The 5393-nt window shown below is 34.6% G+C and overlaps 1 long non-coding RNA gene across 1 annotated transcript in view; it reads left to right on the top strand.

Moving 5' to 3' along the window:
* The first annotated feature begins 385 nt into the window (after window positions 1-385).
* LOC106869366 (uncharacterized) overlaps window positions 386-5393 on the top strand; it is a 6584-nt gene continuing 1576 nt past the window's right edge. Inside the window, exons 1-2 of the long non-coding RNA XR_001409394.2 lie at window positions 386-486; window positions 1775-1916. This is a non-coding gene — a long non-coding RNA (uncharacterized LOC106869366). The remainder of the gene's footprint in view (window positions 487-1774; window positions 1917-5393) is intronic.

Here is a 5393-nt window from a genome sequence, read left to right on the forward strand (position 1 = left end):
AAACTTCTTACCACACAGCCATACCTACACCTAAGAAAATTTATTTTATTTTAGTCCTTGGTCGAAGTTGTTAAGGTTTATTTTAAGAGCGAAAGATTAGGATGAAGCGGGAAGACGTTAGATCTTTTAGTTCCAGAACCTTCGCACCTCACAGCAATTGGAACAACAACACCAATAATTATTTACATTATTTACATTTGACGGATATTTGTCCTCATCTAGTTTGATGTTAACACAACGTTTCGGCTGATATATCCTCCAGCCTTCATCAGGTGTCTTGGGGAGATTTCGAACCTGGGTTCTCATTCCCAAGGTATTTTTCGATGTTATTATTATTATTATTATTATTATTATTATTATTATTATTATTATTCAGGTCACTGCTTGGAATCGAACTCAGAATCTTGGAGTTAGAAGCCCGCGCTCTTAACCACTACGCCATATTCTCGTGGCAACAAACAAGATGAGGACAAATATCCGTCAAATGTAAATAATGTACATAATTCCTCATCTCTTAAATATAGAACTGTAACACCTACTACTACTACTACTACTACTACTACTACTACTACTACTACTACTACTACTACTACTACTACTACTACTACTACTACTACTACTACTACGTGAGATAAAAATGTCGAATCGAATTGATTCGATCTCAGTTATTTTATTGGTTGATAATTTGATGGAGAGAAAAGTGAGGAATTAAGTTTTGGAGGAGAGAACTGAAGAATATACTACGGGGAGTTTCTTCTTGCAACTATGAACTACCTATTTGTGTATGCGCGAGAGAAAGAGAGAAAGGAAGAGAGAGAGAGAGAAAGAGAGAGAGCGAAAGAGATGGAGAGAGAGAAAAAACTGTGTGCATGACTGTATGTGTATGTGTGTGTGTGTGTGTGTGTGTGTGTTTAAAAAAATGGTAAGTTCTGAAAATCCTGTTCGTATTCACATAATACTTAGAATATTTTTTTCATTGTGGTTTAAATGAAGATATTGTTGAGCTAAGAAGAATAAATAGATATTTTTTTTGTATCCCAGTCACGTTTTTATTCGTCCATTCAAGTCTGTTATAGCATTAACTCCTTCAAGCACCGAACTATATTTTTACTCTTGTTATTATCATTGAAAGAAACGCAAACAAACGTTGATTTTCATATAAAAAACTTATTACAGCAAAGCAGAGCCAGGAAGTTTTTTTCTGAAATGCACAAACTAAGTGGCTGTTATTTATATATTAAAAAAGAGACTTTACAATCGATTTCCGTATTCGATCTTCATATAAGCGAGAATGCATTTTCTTTATAAAAATACTAATCGATAGTTTTACATCCTTGACCTATTCTTCATTTTCTCGAGGACAATTTAGAATGAGAATTCTTCGTTTTTGTCTGGATCTACTTTAAGCATCTTTAAACTGAAAATGTTCGTCTTGCCAAGTTTTTTTTTCTCTTCTCTATTTTCCTTATTATTCCGCTGCAACCTATCTCGTTAAACAGAACCAAATATTTCTTTACTTAGCGAATGCCAACCATTTTCAAGTTTTTCACCTATTATTATTATATCTTGATGCCAATCTTAATAAATGTTTTCGTATATCTTAACCAAATTTAATAAGAAGGAATTCTAAACAAAATTTTCAAGTTATTGTAAAAAAAATATTCAATTTTCCACTACTTAGAAGCCTGTTTTATATTCTAAAATCATATCTGGTGATTTTGATTCTTGTGTTTCCAAATGAGTTGTAAGACCACATTTCTTCTTTATTTTTCAGATATTAATTCTTTTTGAAATAATTCGTTTTACCAAATATTTCTGCAGTGTTTTCTCTAAACCTTACACAGCGGTGCTTGTTCTACACAATGTTCTTGTGCAAGATGTCACAGCTAACAGCAGTTTCCTGATTCAATAAAATGGTAATAATCTTTTAGAATTATTTATTTATGAGAAAAGTCGAAACGAAATTCCAGGTTAAATCATGTTGAGGCCGATATTATTTTCTGTTTATGAAATAAATAAGGGTCATTGATACCCTGGATCATTTTAATCTCCCGAAACCCTTCACTTGCAGAGTATAAGTCACCACTGAATCCCTGAAATTATTGAAACATTGGCCAAATCTGCATTTTTTTTATTCCTCTGAATTTTATCTTTTACTTTTTTTCAAACTGTGGCCATACTGGGGCACCGCCTTGAGAAATTTGAGTCGAATGGATTGACCTCAAATTTTTTTAAAATCCTAGTACTAATCCTATCGGCTTCTTTTGACGGACTGCTAAGTTACGGGGACGTAAATACACCGACACCGGTTGTCAAGCGATAATGGTGGTGGTGATGGGGGACAAACTCAGATACAAAGACACACACATTCACATATACATACGACAGGCTTCTTTCAGTTTCCGTCCGCCAAATCCACTCATAAGGTTTTGGTTTGTCCGAGGCTTTGGTAGAAGACACTTCCTTAAGGTACCATGCTGTAGGACTGAACCCAGAACCATGTTGTTGGGAAGCAAGCTTCTTACCACACAGCCACTTGTGCTACATTTTTGGTAACAATGCTGGTAAATATTCCTGAGTTTTGTCAATATTCTTTCTTGTTAGACTAGAAAAGTCTGGCAAGTGAGAGTAAGGAACCGTGAGAAACCCCCGCGTACCCAGGTAATTAACTGATATTCAAGGTGGAGTGTGGGATAAAGAAAACTAAGAAAACACCGGGTTACTAATTTACACTTTATAAATGACCCTCTTCGTTTGTAATTCACTTTCTGTAGTAGTCGACTTTGATTTTCATCTTCGAAGTTGGTAAAATAAGTTCTAGTATGAAGTGGGATCGATTGAACAACAATATTTCTTCTTTATCAATTTGGTTTCGTGCCAAATACAAGAAATCAATGTTGCAAAAACAGTTGAACAGTTAATGCTTGTAATCTTGAGGTCATCAAACAACGGAAACAGACGACCAAATAATCATTCTCCATACTTAATTCTCGCCTGTAAATGTTTTCAAACCTACCCTTCCATGTAGAGTAGATTGAGTAGCCATTATAATCCTGTACTACATCAGATCCGGCGAGATAAAATCATTTAGAGTCAGTCGCCAGTTTTTGAATATGTCTAACTTGTCGGGTTGTAATCGTTACTCGAACAACGCTGTGACTTCATTTCCGATCTGGATGTTGTCAGATTAAATTATCTCCGGACAGACATTGTCACTGTATTGTTAACAGGGACGTAGTGAGAGTAAATGGCGCCCAGGACAAGCATCAAAATTGCGTCCCACCCAACCAAAAAGTGGTAACTCGCATAGAAACAGCTTAATTAGAAAATGATGTTGGCCAAAATTGCGCCCTTTAAAGTGGCGCCCAGGGCATGTGCCCTGCTTGCCCCACCCTAGCTACGCACCTATTAATTTGTAGCAACAGCCGTCCACTACATTACTTTCCATACTTTCCATAATTTCCTACTTTCTGTTTGAATGATAGAAAGAGGGTGGTGAAAGTGATGCTATTTGAAAATAAAGATATGGAGAGAAAAATTCTTATTTTTCCAATCCTGATTCCATTTCAGTCGAATTCTCAGCTGAATTCACTATAATTAACAGTTAAAGATTTTCTTTGAATGACAACATTTGATTCATTAACCAAAATGTTATTAACTAATTCTTAACTATACATATCATCGTTAATTAATTGAAGTTCAAGAAAAATAAATCCATTGCAAAAAAGTTATTATAAATGTTTGATTAAAAAAATAATGATTTGAAATGAACAATCTTTTACAGGGAACGGTTTAAATACTTATTTCTCGGTCATACATTGGTGGACATTTTGAAATCTTGACACCAGGGGGTGGGGGAGGAATATAAACAGTTGGACCGACTGCTTTACTGGCAACTGAATTTACCGATTCCACTTAGATGGGAAGATGTGAACTTATAACAACGAGTGACAAAACTAAAGAATAGAAAATAGTTTTATCAGTCTCTCTGCCATTCTGCTGTCTTAATCGACAAAGAAAGCGAACTGTTGACGTATTTATAAAAATGAATTTCTAAATGTTTATTTAGAAGTTTGTTAATCTCATGTAACTGTGACAAAATGTCAATTGTTTGGCTTCCTCAGTCATAGACGTGTATTAAATGACGACTCAAGTAAATGGATAGCCAAAGTATGGCAGCTTTGAAGTGTAACAAAAACATAAACGAACGAATATGTCGTCAAGTAAACGACATTTAAGTAAATGTTTGCAAGAAATGTCAACTCTTTCATCTGATTTTTTTTAGAATCTCAGAGTATCACAGAGAAAGTGCTGTTGTAAAAGTCGATTATTTAAACTGGCTTTTTAGCCCTTCGATATTATGGCTTCAACTATTATGGGGTTATTACGTAACAGCTAATATTTATCCAAATCCACAGAGGTGGTCATTAGCTCTATTGTTTGTGGTGTTAATGTAATGGAAAATAAATCTTTTTGTCAATGAGGACGTTGATCTATCGCAAGTATTTTCCCCCGTGGACACAAATTTAACTTAGCATTGCAAACAAAATCACTCGTCAATTACACAGTGCTGCTTCGACCGACAGCAATGAATAATATTACTGTATATTACCAACTTAGAGACTGGTAAACTGAACTACAAAAGACATTAACACAATGCCGGTTTATCGGACAGAGAGCTTCGGCTTCTCGGCTGCTGGTTCGATATATTAACCAATCGGAGATTCATACTTTGATATGTGAAGTGTTGGCTTCGATTCAAAACAAAGAATTGATAAGTAAAAGAAAAAAAAATATTACCGTATAGTTTCAGAAATCAAAGTAATCGAGTTGCCTGACATCTAATTTACCGTTTTCTTCCAGACATGTAAGCTGTACAAGTTCGTATCTACCTACAGTTATGTGATTCCATATTTCCAAGTTATTCTATGTTTCCAAATGTCTAGCGTTCTGTGTGGTTCCATACCTATAAGTTATTGTATGGTTCCAAAACTAATATGTGGTTTCATATGTGTAGTTCCATATTTACGTTCCGATATATTTACTGCAGGCTTCCATATATCAGTTTCATTTATTATGCACTTCCATACTTGTAATGATATTTCTGGTTCGGTATATAACCACTACATTCTTCTACACACATTTCTGGTCCGATATATATATCATGGTACTTCGATACATTAGTTTTATTTATCAGAACTTCCAAATATCTAATGTAAAATCTGATTCTATATACTGAAGTGCTATGAAGTTCTATACATCCAAATTATTTATGGTTCTAAATGTCTACGGTGGGCTTCCATACGTCGAATTTGCTGTACACTTCCAAACATTCACACCATAGATATATGTATGTCTTTGATATTTAGACTTGCGCTATTATTCCATATTCA

Source organism: Octopus bimaculoides, chromosome 6, assembly GCF_001194135.2.
Source record: "Octopus bimaculoides isolate UCB-OBI-ISO-001 chromosome 6, ASM119413v2, whole genome shotgun sequence".
Classification (NCBI taxonomy): Eukaryota; Metazoa; Mollusca; class Cephalopoda; order Octopoda; family Octopodidae; genus Octopus; species Octopus bimaculoides.